The sequence below is a fragment of the Sus scrofa genome, chromosome 1, assembly GCF_054392235.1.
Source record: "Sus scrofa isolate SSC_HxYL_T2T_F1_AM1 chromosome 1, Sscrofa_HxYL_maternal_Yorkshire_Landrace_v2.0, whole genome shotgun sequence".
NCBI classification, from domain to species: Eukaryota; Metazoa; Chordata; class Mammalia; order Artiodactyla; family Suidae; genus Sus; species Sus scrofa.
Window position 1 is genome coordinate 267,870,675 of NC_139383.1, and position 17,209 is coordinate 267,887,883.

At 42.0% G+C, this 17,209-nt stretch overlaps 1 protein-coding gene and 1 long non-coding RNA gene across 7 annotated transcripts in view; both read right to left on the reverse strand.

The window, feature by feature from the left end:
- The window catches only part of ASTN2 (astrotactin 2), a 915,666-nt gene that overhangs the window by 175,332 nt on the left and 723,125 nt on the right, over nt 1–17,209 (reverse strand). The gene's annotated exons all lie outside the window — the stretch shown is intronic.
- LOC146407177 (uncharacterized) lies at nt 2,768–11,707 on the reverse strand. The gene is made up of 2 exons (XR_014837419.1): nt 7,094–11,707; nt 2,768–7,024 (listed from the first exon to the last, which is right to left on the reverse strand). It is a non-coding gene; the product is annotated as an uncharacterized LOC146407177 (long non-coding RNA).

Below are 17,209 nucleotides of genomic sequence, written 5' to 3' on the forward strand. Positions count from 1 at the left end.
TTCCTTTTTTCTTGATGAGTCTGGCTAAGGGTTTATCAATTTTGATGATCTTGTCAAAGATCTTTTAGTTTTATTTCAAACTAAACCAGCTTTTAGTTTCATTGATCTTTTCTATGGTTTTCTTCATTTCTATTTTATTTCATTGATTTCCACTCTGATCTTTATGACTTCATTTTTCTGCTAACTTTAGGTCTTGTCTGTTCTTCTCTCTACAGCTGCTTTATATGCAAAGTTAGGTTGTTTATTTGAGCTTTTTCTTGTTTTCTGAGGTAGGCCTGTATTGCTATAAACTTCCCTCTTAGAACTGTTTTTTCTGCATCCCATAGGTTTTGGAGTGTTGTATGTTTGCTGTCATTTACTTCTAGGTATTTTTTTAATTTCCTCTTTGATTTCTTCAGTGATCCACTGGTTGTTTAGTAGCATGTTGTTTAGTCTCCATGCATTTGTGTTTTTTGCAATTTTTTTTCCTTGTTGTTGATTTCCAGTCATATTGCATTGTGGTCAGAAAAGATGCTTGATATGATTTCGATTTTCTTAAAGTTACTGAGGCTTGATTTGTGGCCCATAATGTGTTCAATCTTAGAAAATGTTCCATGTGCACTTGAGAAGAATGTGTATTCTGCTGCTTTCGGATGGATGGTTCTGTAAAAATCTATTAAGTCCATTTGGTCTAATGCTTCATTTAGGGCCTGTGTTTCCTTGTTGATGTTCTATCTGGATGATCTGTCCATTGCTGTAAGTGGGGTGTTAAAGTCCCCTGCTTATTGTGTTATTGTCAATTTCTCCTGTTAAGGTTGTTAGCAGTTACCTTATATATTGAGGTGACCCTATGTTAGGTGCATATATATTTACAATTGTTATATCTTCTTCTTGGATTGATCCTTTGGTCATTATGTAATGTCCTTCCTTGTCTATTTTTTTTTTTTTGTCTTTTTGCCATTTCTTGGGCCACTTTCATGGCATACGGAGGTTCCCAGGTCTAATCGGAGCTGTAGCTGCCGGCCTATGCCACAGCAACATGGGATCCAAGCCACATCTACAACCTACACCACAGCTCATGGAAACACTGGATCCTTAACCCACTGAGCAAGGCCAGGGATTGAACCCACCACCTCAGTTTCTAGTTGGATTCGTTAACCACTGTGCCACAACAGGAACTGCCTTCCTTGTCTCTTATATTATTTATTGTAAGGCCTATTTGGTCTGCTATGAGTATTGCTACTCCAGCTTTCTTTTGATTCCCATTTGCATGGTATATTTTCTTCTATCCTCTCACTTTCAATTTGTATGTGTCCCTAGAAGTGAAGTGGGTCTCTTGAAGATGGCATATATATGGATCTTGTTTTTGTATCCGTTCAGCCAGTCTATGTCTTTTGGTTGGGGCATTTGGTCCATTTACATTTAAGGTAATTATTGTTATGTATGTTCTTATTGCCATTTTGTTAACTGTTTTAGATTTGTTTTTGTTGCTCTTTATTCTTCTTTTCTTCTCTTGTTCTCTTCTCTTGTGGTTTGATGACTACATTTACAGTTGTATTTGATTTGATTTTTCTAAGTATGTCTGTGTATCAATTGCAGATTTTTGGCTTGCAGTTGCCCTAAAGTTTTGATATAGGAGCCTATACACACACACACACACACACACACACACACACAAAATTGTTTTAAGTTGTTGGTCTCTTAATTGCAAGTGCATCTCCAGTGTCCTGCGTTTGTACACTCCTTCTCATGATTTCTGATTTGGGTAGCATATTTGTGCATGGATGATTTCCTACCTTTACTGAATATATACCTTTACTTGTGAGCCTTGTCATTTGTGGTATTTTTGATTCTAGTTGTGGCCTTTTCTTTTCTGCCTAGAGAGGTTGCTTTAGTATCTGTTGTTAAGCTGGTTTAGTGTTGCTAAATTCTCTTAGTTTTTGCTTATCTATGAAGCTTTTGATTTCTCCTTCAAATCGGAATGAGAGCCTCGCTGGGTAAAGTAATCTTGGTTGGGTGTTTTTTTTTCCTTTCATCACATTAAGTATATCATGCCACTCCCTTCTGACCTGCAGTTTCTGCTGAAAAATCTGCTGATAACCTTATTGAGGTTCCCTTGCATATTGTTTCTTTCCCTAGCTGCTTTCATTATTTTCTCTTTGACTTTAATTTTGTTCAGTTGGATTAATGTGTTTTGGGGTGTTCCTCCTTGGGTTTATTTTATATGGCACTCATTGTGCTTCCTCGGATTTGAGTGAGTGGTTCATTTTCCATGTTAGGGAAATTTCTGGCTATTATCTCTTTGAATACTTTTTCTGTTCCTTTCTCTCTCTCTTCTCCTTCCAGCACCCCTATAATACAGATGTTGGTGCATTTAACATTGTCCCAGAGTTCTCTGAGACTGTCTTCAACTCTTTTCAATCTTTTTTCTCTTTTCTGTTCTGCATCAATGATTTTCACTAGTCTGTTCTCCACCTCACTTATTTGCTCTTTTGGCTCCTGTATTCTGCTGTTGCTTGTGTCCAATGAACTTTTTATTTCAGTTACTGCATTTTGCATCTCTACTTGCTTAAGTTTTAAATCTTGTATTTCTTTGCTTAATGTTTGTTACAAATTTTCAATCTTCGCCTCCAATTTATTTCCAATGTCTTGCATCATCTTCAGCATCATCAGTCTAAAGTTTTTTTTCTGGGAGGATGATAATCTCCAGATCACTTAGCTGTTTTTATGGAGTTTTTTCCTGGTCCCTTATCTGAGTTATAGTTCTCTGCCTTTTCATTTTTATAGGTTTTTGGTGTGGTCTTCTTTTTGCAGATAATAGAATTGTAGCCTCTCTTCTGATGTCTGCCCCACTTGTGGCTAAAGTTGGTAAGAGGGCTTGCTGTAGGCTTCTCGATGGGAGGGACTGGTGCCTGCCCACTGGTAGGTGGGGCTTTGTCTCTGGGTGAGATTAGATGTGTGCCTGGGGGGTCTTTAGGCAGCCTGTATACTGATGGGTGGGGCTGTGATCCCACCTGGATCATTGTTTGGCCTGGGGCTTATCAGCGCTGATGGGTGGGGCAACATTTTCCCAAAATGGCCACCTCTAGAGGAAAGCACACTGATGAATATTCCCAAGAGCTTTGCCTCCAATGTCCTTCCCCCACAATGAGCAACAGTCACCCCCTGTTTTCCCAGGAGATCCTCAAAGAAATGCACTCAGGTCCAACCAAGATTCTTACAGAGCCTCTGCTTTCCCCTGGGACCCAGTGCACATGAAAGCCTGTGTGTGCCTTCCAAGAATAGGGTCTCCATTTCCACCAGTCCTGTGGAGCTCCTGCACACAAGCCCAACTGGCCTTCAATGCCAGATGCTCTGGAGGCTCTTTCTCCTAATGTCAGATCCCCAGGCATGGGGACCTGACGTGGGGCTCAGAACTCTCACTCCTATAGGTGAGTCTCTGTGATACAGTTACTTTCCAGTTTGTGGGCTGCCCACCCAGTGGGTATGGGATTGCTTATATCACACAATTGCCCCTCCTACCATCTTGATGTGGCCCTCTCTTTGTCTTCTGGAGTAGGATATCTTTTTGAAAGTTTCCAGTCCATTTGGTTGAAGGTTGTTCAGCATTTGGTTGTAATTTTGTTGTTTGTATGAGAGAAGTAAGCTCCAGTCCTTCTATTTCTCCCTCTTAATCCCATCTCTAAAATGCCTTTTCCCCAATTAAGTTTACTTTATGAAATCCAGGAAACTCTTTGTCCACCAGGACCCTACCACACTTGAGAGATTTTGTTTCTCTCTCTCCTCATTCAACTTTTACACATTTAACATTCCCTTGCAATTTGCATGTTTATGTGAACTTCTTGCTTATCAGACCAGGCACTCCTTCAGGTCAAGGTAAAATATTTTACTCATCTCTCTCTCTATAGCTCTGAGCAAAAGAGTCAACAGTTATGGTTTTGGCAACAAAAGAGTGCCAAAAATGTTAAATTTCATAGACATGTAATAAGCTCCTCAGACAAAGGATAAACTTATATGCTTGCTGTTGTTTATCTTTTTCAGCTGAAGAGATCACAAAAATTCAGGTGGTCACCTTAACAGGACTAAATTTCCTTGAAGCCACTTAAAGGGGGTTGAGGTGGGGTATGGAATTGGAATCCCTTTTGGAAATGTTAGGGATTACTGCTTGGAAGAGAGTACATGAATATCTACTCAGGAAGTACTTGGGTATAAAATAAGGTGCTCCTAGGTCCCTGGAGAGGATAGGAGGAAGGGACAGTGGTTGACATCCTAGCTTTACAAGAAGACTAATTCCTGATCCCAGGATGACCATTTTTGATTGGTCAGGAGAAACTAGGATGGATCAACATAGGAAGGACTGAAGAAGATAGCAGAGCAGTGCTTGTGCAGAGGCAGAAATAGTGATTTGTTGCCTAGCCTGGACCTCTTGGATAGAACCTACCTGAGCCACCTGCCATTCAGTCATCAGCACACCCCTTAGAAGGGGCTCCAGGAGATGCCAATCACTCATTGCCCTGGTAGTTGTAGGAGCTGGAGACCATGGGCTGAAACCCCATTCTTTGGGGTAAAAACAAGTAATGCTTCTGTGTCCTGACAGTGGGGAGATTAACTGGTCATCTTGTTACAAACCAATGATTGCATAATTAAGCAGCATATGTGAGAACACATTGGGGAAAAGAAGCGGGTAATTTAGTTGATTTAGGTCTTCTTATTCCCAAACAGAGCAGAAAGGCTGTTGTGGTGACTTTAAAACATGACCCTATATCTTTGATATTTCCCTCCATCATGAGGTGAGATACAGGTTCTTTCCCCTGGAGTCTGGGCTCTATAATTGCTTGACTAAAGTAGGTACTGCTGGTTCAATTTCTGGGCCCAGTCCTTAGGAAACTGGCAGCTTCCACATCATTTCTCTTTGGGTGCTCACTCTTGGAACCCAACCATTATCCTGTGTGGAAACCCAGACCACACGGAGAGCCCAGAGGTATGTGTTCCAGCCAACAGACCCAATTGAGGTCCCAGCCAATAGTCAGGGTCATATGCCAAATGGGTGAGCCATAGACACTTGCTGACTACAGCCACATGAGAGAACCAAGAACTACCAATCTTAGCCCAGTCAACCATCCAAACCATACAAGACAAGAATAAAATGATCATTGTTTTAAGCCACCACTTTTGGGAATTATATAGCAATAGATAACTGGAATAGCAGGTAGTTCACCTCTGAATAATACTGAAAAGATTACTTAGAAGAGGAAGTGACTAGGGAGCAACTGAACAGAAACCTTATACTACATACATATTCCAGAAGCCAGAGGGATCTGAAGTGCATACACACATACTCAGTGTTCCAGATCTGAAAGAGTCCTGAAAGGTGACACTGGCCCCCACAAGTCTGCATAGACCAAGAGGCCCAAAAAAGGAAAACAGACCTGTTCAAGTTTATACCACAAGAATCTGACAGAAACTGGTTTTTTTTTTGTCAACTAACATTCACTATAGAAGGCTGCCTGCCTTTAGAACTGGGTTCAAGCCACTAACTAACTGGTTATGCTGTTAGGAAACAAACATAGTAGTGACAGTTACTGAGAGTGTGATAAGCGTTTTAATACATATTATCTCATTCAATCCTATCAATAGTCTTATGAGGCAGAGTATGCTGTTACTCTCCCTGTTTTACACAAGAGGGAACTGAAGTTTAAAGAGTGAAATAACCTGTTCAAAGTCACTCAGTTGAAGTTCCCGTCAGGGCTCAGCAGAAACCAATCTGACCAGCATCCATAAGGATGCAGGGTCAATCCCTGGCCTTGTTCAGTGGGTTAAGGATTCAGCTTTGCAGTGAGCTGCAGAGTAGGTCACAGATGTGGCTTGGATCCCGCGTTGCTGTGGCTGTGGCGTAAGCCAGCAGCTATAACTCTAATTCAACCTGTAGCGTGGGAACTCCATATGCCTTGGGTGTGGCCTTGAAAACAAAAAACCAAGTCACTCAGCTAAAAAGCAGTAGACCTCAGGTCATTTGACCCTACCATCATGAACAATATTCTCACTAAAAGAGAGGATATTAGGAATAGCACTTAACACTTATTGAATGCTCACAACAAGCCAAACACTATTCTAAATGCTTTACATGTGCTACTCTTCACAACAACCCTAAGTCATTTAGATATATTCACTCAGTTAACTTCCCCAACGACCTGTGAGGTAGGCACGGTTATGGTTCATTTTACATCTGTGCCTAAGATCCTAAGGTTAGTCAGTGGCATAGCCAGGATTTGAATCTAGGAAGTATGGCTCTAGAGCCTATGGTGTGAAATGGAAAGCTTCCAAACACACAATCTGATGGAGACAATCCATTTTTAAAAAATGTTATTTGTGTTCCTGATTTCCCCCACTTTTAGCATATATTGAGATTTTTCATGGGAATGGACCCATGAAACTGCCATTTACATTTAAGTTAAATGTCAGCAGCTTTATATGGTTCAATGTAATAGAAGCCACAGAAATGAATAAAGACTCAGGGGAAGAGGATATAAAGAAAGTAGAGTATCTCAGACAGGAGAATCCCAGGGAACTCTGCTACCTTGCTGTGTGACCTCAGTAAATCATCTGCCCCGTCTGGGCCATGGTGTCACCCACATTTTCTTCAACTTGGACATACGTTGGGTTCTAATCATGTTCTGATTTGTGCTCTGAATTTTGCTTTTTCTCAAAACTTCTAAAATTTTGCCACGCCCTTGAAAACTTCCTATCCTAGATAGACTGCCTGGGCTCCTTTAAAAATTCCTGTCAGTAGACAAAACTATGGGTACAGGAAAAGGTTTAGTGGTTAGCAGCAGTTCCAGGGGAGGAGAAGATAAACAGGGGGAGCACAAAGGATTTTAGGGCAGTCAACCTCTTCTGTGTCACACTGTCATTGTGGATATATTGTGATACACCTGTCACTTGTCAACACTCACAGAATGTACACTGGGAACGAGCTTTCGTGTAAACTGTGGACTCTGGGTGATAAGGATGTGTCAGTGTCAGTTCCTCAACTGTAACAAATGCACTACTGTAACAAATGCACTACTGTAACTGTAACTGTACTGTAACTGTACTGTAACTGTAACAAATGCACTACTGTGATGTGGGATGATGATGGGGGGCACTCTGTGGGGGAGGCACAGGGAGTACGTGGGGTCTCTTTGAACTTTACACTGGGCATTTCTGGAAATCTAAAACTGCTCTAAAAAAATAAAGTCTATTCTAAGAACTTGCCAGTTAACACACTCTCTGTAGAAGAGGCCCCACAGATGATGAACATGCCATTGGTGGGTTTTGAGGAAAGGGAGGAGTGGGATGAAGAAAGAGACACCTGTTACCTGCTACACATTTCTTTATTCTTGGTCTTGCCCTGGGGCATCTGTCTGTTAGCTCCTACAAGGCTCCTAACAACCTGTGGATATGGCAGCTCTACTGTTCCCAGTAATCCTTACAGATGAGCAAGTGTAGGGTCAGAGAAGAGATGCACCCCAATATTCACTATGTAGCACTATGTACAATAGCCAAGACTTGGAAGCAACCTAAATGTCCATGGACAGAAGAATGGATAAGGAAGATGTGGCCTATATATACAATGGACTATTACTAAACCATAGAACAGAATGAAATAATGCCATTTACAGTGAACAAATTGGTTGGATCTAAAGGTTATCATACGGAGTGAAGTTGTCAGACAAACATGTAATATCACATATGTGGAATCTGAAAAATGATACAAATGAACTTATTTACAAAACAGACAGACTTGCAGACTTTGCAACCAAATGTATGGTTACCAAAGGGGATAGGATGTGTGGGGGAAAGGATGGACTGGGGGTTTGGGAATGGCAAAGGCACATTTTTGCATAAGGAATGAATGATCAACGGAGACCTGCTGTATAGGACAGGGAAGTCCACTCAACGCTCTGTGATAATCCTTATGGGAATGGATATTTATATCTGTGTGGCTGAATCACTGTGCTGTACAGCATAAATGAACACAACATTGTAAGTCAACTATGCTTCAATAAAGTATAATTAAAAAAAAAAAAGATACCATCCCAGGTCTCCCAGACTGAATGCAGCAGAATATCTCTAAATTTGAACCCTGGCATCCCCTACCCCACCCCTCGTTTTTAGCCTCTGTGTCAGGTGCCCCCTTTGACAAGGCCACACAGAAAAGGAATACTAATGGGTAAGGGTCCATTTCCTACACAAGAAATTGTGCAGCTCAATCTGTGGCTCCACAAATCACGGGGACGACACCTAATTTCCCGTGTCAGGATAAACTTCACTTTTCAAGCCATTCTCACCTGAATGATGAGAACAGCTTGTTAATGTGGGTGACAGGGGGAAGACATTTAGAGTCAGCCAAACCCCTTCTTGCCACACTTACCCCTGCTAATGAAAAAATATTAGAGAAATAAATATACAGCCCCCTGAGATGCTCCTATATGGGGCTTTGTCAGCTGTTTCCCAAGATGTACAGAGACAAGATGATAGGGTTATACAATCCCCAGGCAAGGAGCTATTTCTCTTGTCAGTTCACTCAGTGTTTTAGCTCCCATCCATCTCAAGCAGAGGATGAAGTCCTGGGTTTCAAAGCATTAAAAAGAACAGTGAGCATTTCTGAACTTGCCTATGCCAGATACAGTGCTCAGTGCTCACCACAAGGAGTCACTTCATTTGCACAGCAATGCCGTGAATCGGATACCTCTATCACCCCCATTATACAGAAGGTGAGCCTGAGGCCCCAGGGAGTCTGGGTTCTTTTCCTGTGTCACATCACCAATACTTAGCAAAAATTCAGACTTAAGTGCCTCCAGTTCCAAAGCCCAAATGGTTCACCACTATAAGCTAGTGTAATCCTTATAATAAACCTGTGTATTAGGTTGCCTCATCATGCAATCTCTGAAAAACCTCAGACTTTAAAGATGCGGGGCTCATGCAGTCAGGTGACTTGAACAATGTCACATATCTAGGGTGACTCAGGATTAGGATTCAAACATGGGGCTGATCCCAAAGACTAAACTCTTTGGATGTATTTTTCCTAAGTACCAAAGACACTATTTTTCTTACATACTGACATATTTTTCCTAAATACCAAATACTGAAGAAAGTGGGAGTTGAGGGGCACGCATCATCTGAGGAGGGGACAGGGTGACCAATTAACCTTATCTTCATCAGTCCCAAGTCCTTACTGGCCAGAACAACACTCCAAAGTATATTTCCAGGGACATGAGTTCAATAGGATATTAACTGACTTTGAATTAAAAAAAAAAAAAAAAAAACGGGGTTGGTAGAAGAGGTTGTCTCTGTGGTCAAATGCATTTGGAAAACACTAGATCAAACAAAACCAAATAGATCGTTCTACACAAAATTTTCCAGAGCCATTCATAGGCTAATGGTCACTTGGAAGCCCTAAGAAGGTAACATGTAAAATGCAGCATTTCTCAAACCTATTTGTCCATGGAAGGTTTTAGGTTCTCTGTGTGACATCTGGGGATCTGGCATTCTGCAGACTGTCTTCTTCATGTTATGGTAATGTGCATTCTGAGCTGGACACAAAGTCCCCCCGCCTCACCAGCCTAGAGCTTACTCAGGAAAGAAAGCTCATCCCAGCTCTGTCAGTAACTATGCAAATTCAGCCGAGTCAGTCTCCTTTTCTGGATATCTCATCTATACAATAAGGGTTTTGATGTCACCATTCTGGAGGCCCTGAAATTCTGGCAACACCATGAGTGCAAGAAGTATGTGTGGCTCCCACCAACATTGGCCCAGCTCCTGCTGACTCTTCCCAGGAATCAAGCTCAGGTGCTGCTCTAGTCTCTAGACCAGGCCCGGGCACCATGACTGCCCTCCCTGACCACGGATTCTGCCACATTCCAATGACTATGGGTCATTGGGATGGTTTTGTGCCGTCAGCACACCCCCACCCCAAATCTGTGTCTCCCTTCAGCATCACCTCCGGCCACCAAGCTTTCACTCTCTTTTCCAGCTATGCTTTCTCACCTCTCGGCTTATATATGCTATTTTCTCTCCTTGGGACACTCTCCCCCAATCCAATGATTTCCCCACTGAATGATCAATCAGCTCTTAGCATGGAGACAGCCTCTTGCAAGAAGCCTTCCCCAGGGCCCCGACAACTAGGATAGACTCCTTCCTTTGTAATGCGTCTCTCTCACCTTCCCCATCATAAAATCTGTTTTAATGTGTTGTATTTCATTGTCTATTTCTTTGCTTGTCCATCCGTCCTAATAGACTGTGTACAAATTGGGGCTGTAGCCCTGTCTACTCTACTCACCATTTAATCCCTATGGCTTGACAGAGACTAGGGGCTCAGTAATTGATTAGGCAATTGGTCTACCATAAATTAATTAATGTTAAGAATGCTAATCCTGTCATATCTCTGTCCCTTTGCCTCTTATTGGCCTTAGCTTGGAAGATTTCTCCTCTTCCCAGGGCCTCAGTGTAATTCTGTGCTGTTAACCTCTGCCACCCTCCTACCAGATGCTAAATTTACTCCTGAGACCAGCCTACCTTAGAAACCTTCCACACTCCCCAGTAAAATACAGAAGGGCTTTATGAGCATTTTGTACAGAGTCTTAAATATCAGAAGAGACAAGTGAGAAATTAAAGTCTCCTTCTTAAATATTTATGCAAATTACACATTCTATTCCACAACATCCTTTGGTTGGTTTTAATATTAAAACAATGCAGTTTCTACCAAAGTGTGGGGTTTTTTATAATGGAATTCCCTGGACTTCTTGCCTCATAATGACCTGAAGCACTTGTTAGAAATTCGGATTCCCAGGCCGAACTCAGACCCCTTGAATTGGAATCTTGGGGAGAGGTGCTCTAGAACCTGTGATTGACAACACTCCAGGGCAGTTCTTAGGTACAAGAATCTCTGATCTCTTTATCCTGGGGCTTTAGATATATCCTGGCATATCAGAGAGGATTTGAAAAGACTGAGAAGCCTTTGGCAGTTCAAGGTCACAGGGCAAGTTGCGAATTAGAGTCCCCTGAATTAAGGGACTCTAGTTTGAGACTAAAACCCTATAGGATTTTAATAGATACCCTTCAGGTATCAGACACAAGGGATGGGTTTGGTGCGTAGATCTGAACTAAATAACCCTTTTGCTTTGGCCAAGGGTAGTAAGGCCAAAATTGGTCCAAACCGGAACAATCACATTTTTCCCCTGGGGAATTTAGATTGAGATGTTCACTGGTCTCTCTGAATACTTGAACTGGTATGAGATGCAAAGCTAGACCTGGCTAGACTGGGCTTGTCACTGTGAGATACATGCAAGGAAACAAGGAAGGGTGAGGGAGAGGAAGAGAGGGGGAGATGAAGGGAGGGGAAAGGAGAGAGGGCTCAAGTACAGAGAGGAAGAGAGATGCCAGGCTCCAGAATCACTGCTGAGAGTGGCTTTCTGGATGCTGGTACGTCAACTGTGCTCTCTGTCCTTGAGCTACATGACAAATAACTATATCGTTTTAATAATTTCTCCATTTTTTATTTAACTTTAGTGGTTTCTCTTTCTAATAAAATGACCATGACTAAGACAAGCATAAATATTCTGTTTCTTAGCCTGGCACACAGGGCCCTTCACATAGTGATGCCAAAAATCTCTTTACCCTCATAGCCTGCAGCTATAATCTACACCAGTCCTACAAAGCATCTACATTAAACCACGTGCCATGGACCAGGCAGGCAACAAACTGATGCCTGTGCACAAACTGTGTCTTTGTGCATGGTTTCCGTCAGCTTACAATGTCTTTACTCTGTTTGACTTTTGATCAACTCATACTCACTATTTAAGGCCCACTACAACTGCAATCTTCTCTGGAAATGCTTTTCTGATTTCCCAAAAGAACCAAAGGCCCCCACTGCACCTTGGACAACACATCTGCTACTACTGAACTACATTATTTTATAGTTATTTCTTTGCATGACTATCCTCTCCACTGAACTTGGAGTTCTTGGCCTTATTTTATCAGCAGCTCCTTGCACAAGGCCTGGCCCAAGGTAGGCACTCCATAAATGTCCTTCATGTGAGTAAGTGTTGCATGAACAAGGGGTAAATTCTGAGGGCTGGAAGACTAGGAGCTCTTGGATGTCTGATCTATGTTATCCTAGTAGACCTGCTCAGTCATCAGGGCAATAGATGGTGCTTACATTGTTCCAAACTATCTCCAGACCATTTGTCCTGCCTGTCATGGAGCTGATAGCAATTGTGAAAGTGATGAATAGCAGACCAATTATGAGCAATAGGAAACATCACTTATAACTCCAGGGAGAAGACGCAGCCATATCAGTAGCCTCATCCATCTAATTGTGAGTCATCTTCCCAAGGCAACTCGCCCTGTGACCTTGAACTGCCAAGGGCTTCTCAGTCTTGTACAAATCCAAGTTCTTCAGAGACGGCTCCTCCTCTCAGCCTGTCTCCTACAAGGCGTTGCTCCTGGCCTGCTCAGTCCTGGAAGGGGAAACCTGGATGGAGCTCACACACTTTTCCTAAGGGAAGCTTTTAGCCAAGGATCCCAGCCCCACCCAATAGGCAAGACCTATCTTCTAAGGCCTGCTGTCTTTTGACAGATAGTCACTCCTCTCCCCTGTGGTGAGAACATCTGGGGATGAGAGGCGGGTGGGACGGTTTCAAGTAGAGGATTTGTCCAAGATTGTGGAGTTTATGTTGCTAAATGCTAGCTTCAGCTAATGGCGAGTTCCTGAGTAAAGGACTGCAACATTTCCCTTCTGTGGCCACTGGTGACCTCATTTTTCCACTACGCCCACTTTCCCTTAGGAGGTAGTCTCTCCAGCTGGTGGGGCTTCTGTGATGGGGCCTGTGGGTGGGGGCAGGGAAGGAAAGGTCAGAGGACAGGAGGGGACATGATTAGTCTAGACCCATACTTTGCCTTTGAGCTGAGGAAGTTATGAAAACTGAGATATCTACCAGGTTCCTTGTAGCCATACTTCCATCCTGAGAAGGTGGGCTCTAGGAGGTCTTGATCCCTTAACTCAGCAAAGGATGTTACATATGCTGGAGGGACAGCAGACCATGGAGCTTAAGAATATGATTTCTTGGAGTTCCCGTCATGGCGCAGTGGTTAATGAATCCAACTAGGAACCATGAGGTTGCAGGTTCGATCCCTGCCCTTGTTCAGTGGGTTAACAATCCGGTGTTGCCGTGAGCTGTGGTGTAGGTCGCAGACGCGGCTCGGATCCTGCGTTGCTGTGGCTCTGGCATAGGCTGGTGGCTACAGCTCCGATTCGACCCCTAGCCTGGGAACCTCCATATGCCGCGGAAGTGGCCCAAGAAATAGCAAAAAAAAAGACAAAAAAAAAAAAAAAAAAGAATATGATTTCCGGGACCAGACCTCTGGGTTCAAATCTTAGGGTTATCAATAAGCAGAGTGATAGAAGTGACTTCAATTCTCCATGCTTCATTTCCTAAATATGTAAAATAGGGATGTATTAACATCTACCTCAATAAAGGATAGCATAAGGATCATTTGTAGTGTGCTTAAAATAATGCCAGAACCACCTATGTGCCCACCCATATACATACATTTGATAATTAAAGAGCACTGACAAAGCTCTGAACTTGCATAATCTCTAAATGGAAGCAGGATAATGATTATGAATGATTACTTATCATGAATGTAATAAAGTTGTTATTCACAATTATTTACAGACAAAAATGACTCTAGGCACATCTATGCTCAGAAGTAGTTTTCTTCTTTTCAATATTTGTCCAGTAGAGAGAAGCATGTCCTTAGAACCAAGTATCAGAGATATTACTATTATCTTTGCCTTTGGGAGGTCCTGTCGTGGTGCATTGGAAACGAATCTGACTAGGAACCATGAGGTTGTGGGTTTGATCCCTGGCCTCACTCAGTGGGTTAAGGATCCAGCATTGCCATGAGCTGTGGTGTAAATCACAGATGTGGCTCAGATTTGGTGTTCTGTGGCTGTGGCATAGGCTGGCAGCTGTAGCTCCAATTCGACCCCTAGCCTGGGAACCTCCATATGCCACAGGCACGGCCCTAAAAAGCAAAAAAATAAAAAACAAACAAAAAACCCCAAATCTCTCTTTGCCTTAGGGGAAATGAGCTTTTGCTAGTCTCTCACAACTGACTACATTTTTGTTTTTTTAATTGGTGGATACCTGAGGGTAAGGCAATTACATTTTTTTTTTTTTTAGTCTTTTTTTTTTTTAGGGTCACATCCACGGCATATGGAAGTTCCTAGGCTAGGGGTCAAATCAGAGCTGCAGTGACCAGCCTACACCACAGCTCACCACAACGCTGAATCCTTACCCCACTAAGCAAGGCCATGGATTGAACCCACATCTTCATGGATACTAGTCGTGTTCTTAACCTGCTGAGCCACAACGGGAACTCCATAAAACAATTACATTTATGGTACGCCTACTCATCTACTCTGTGTTGGATGCTTTAATCAGAGACAAGAGCAGAAGCAGAAGAGAGACGGAGGAAGATGAAGACAACAAAGGAAGAGGAAAGGAGCTGCAACTAATATTGATCAAGTTTCTAATGATAGCAGGCATTGCTAAGTGCTTTGCATGTATACTCTTATTTAATCTAACAACAACCCTGGGAGTTAAATACTGTTACTATCCTCATTGAGATTCTGAGTAGTTAAGTGATAGCTCCACAGTATGTGGTAAAATAAGAACGTAAGCCTATGTCTATCTGATTCTTATACTGCCCTTCTTTATATCCATCATCTGATATAACATCCAGAACCAACCTAGGCAGCAAGTCTTATTATCCCCACCTGACAAATAAAAAGAATTTCAGGTAGGCTAAATCACCTGTTCAATAATCTAACAGGTAAACATAAAATCGGCAATTCAAATCTAAATTTGATTGACTTCAAAAATTGGGCCCTTTCAATAACAAGTCACTAAAACACATAAAATTTCACAATCTCATGAATAAATCGACTTATCTTGAATGTATCTAATACTGTCTTGAAAAAAAAGGGAAATAAATCCATCTATACAAACTTAAGTATTTGGCTACACCAATATTCCTATCTTAGATATATATCTAAATTCCCATTTTCTTCTGGCTCCACATCTGCACATTCGAGAAACAATTCTGAGAGAAGCACTTTGGAGGGATGGACAGACCTCATTAATGTAAGACCTCCACCCCCCAACCAGCTACCATGCTTCCATTTCCTGGCATCCCCTCTGAGTTTCTGAAGGGAAGCAATCATTTCGGGAGAGGATTTGGGTTGGGCAAACTAAAGCTGAGGGACCAAGTCCAAGCTCTTTTAAGAATGGATTGATGCTTCTAAAAAAGTGTTGTGAAGACGGATTTGGATTGAGTTGACAGGGCTTTGCTGAGATTTGAGATGAGAACTTCAATTAGATGACGTAATCAACGTCAGCTTCCAAAGGGCTGAGAAGTGACTAAAAGGTGAGGAGGGAGCAAGATGCTGTACCATCAAGGAAAGGTGAAGAAAACAGTAAGGATGGGAGGTGACGCTAGAGTCCAAGGAAGGTTACTGGATGACAGAACGGGCTTAGCCATATCTGAGAGTACAGGAAGGAGATGATGATGAGGTCGTCTCTATAGCTTATGTGTTGAGACCACAAGCCATGGGACCAGACAGACGTGGGTTTAAATTCTGATTCCATAACTACTGGCTGTGTGACACTGATAAAAATTTTTCTGTTTGAGTCTCCGTTTCCTTTAGCAAATCAAAAATTATGTTTTGAATGCTATGGGTAAAGAAAGCAGCTACTGTGACCTAGAACAAATCCAAAAGTCTGGAAGCAAGAGACTTAGATTCTGTTCTGAATTCTGCAGACAAGTAAAGCAGTCTCTGTACACTCTAACTTTTTTCTTCATGAAGCATACATCAAGAAGGACATAGGGACACTGGAGTTCTTTCAGAGGCTAATATTCAGGATGGCTGGGATAATACTGTGTCTGAACTAAGAAACAGACTCATGTGATGAAAAATTATTGAAGGAAGAAGTCCAACAGAGACTAAAGTGTCTTCAAACATCTGAAAGACTGTCACTTAGAACCAGGGGAGTGGACAAAATTTCACTGAACTGCTTATAAGACAAGCATTGCTGTGCAGCACCTTACATGGGTTATTTTAGTTAATCTGCAAAACTACACTATCAGGTCAATATTGTTAATCCCATTTTACTCATGAGAGAACAGAAGCTTAACAACTTAAGTAACGCACCCAAAGGCACAAAGAAATTTTGTAGCAAAGCTGCTATTTGAATCCTCATCTCTCTGATTCCAAAACATGCAATCTGTCTGATAAGTTAACAGATAAGTTTATCTCAGTAGATGGAACTGGAAACCACAAAGACAAGTCATGTACAGGAAAATATCTTGACTTAATATAAAGAAGGATGTTCTAGTAGTGAGAGAACAGCCTGCTTAGGCATCATTGAGCAAGCTGTTCCTGGGAGTATCAACTACAGGCTCCTGCAGAGTATGGGAGAATAGACCAGGGCTAGACTAGATCCTGTGCGATTTTTTCCACCTCTCAGCTTGCCCACTCTTTCTTTCTCAGAGGCATTGTTTTGATCATGAAATATAATAATGAAACATGGGGGAGAAGAAGGAGGAGGAACAAGGGTAATAACAGGAAGGGAGGAGAAGTAAAACAAGTAAGAGCTTGCTATACCCAGCACTTACTGTGTACTGGGCACAAGGCAAAGGCATGAGAGATGCCCATCTCACTTAATAACCAAAGAAATTAGGTATTATTGGTATTAACCATACATCACCTCTGAGGGAATGAAGGCTCAGAATCTCTTGCCAAAAGTCACACAGGAAAAAGAGAAAATCCAGGACTTGATGACAGATTTGACCAGCATCAAAGACAAATCCTTAACTATTATAGTAGAAAGCTCAGATTCTTCTATTAGATCACCTTGGTTTACAACTGCTACAAGTCTAGCAATACTGGTTGTGGTAGATTGCCAAGAAATCAAGCCTGATCAAGCCTCTAGACCTACCTACCAAGTTACAAGAAATACAGGGACAGAGAAACATGCTAAACAATACCATGGGGACGCAATAAGCAAACTCCCCTGGAAGCTATACCGGTTTTCTCGATAAAACGTCACAAGGAATAAAATTAGACAGTTGGGGGAGGAAACCTATAGATTAAAAAAGATTTCATTATCAGCTAATCAAAATG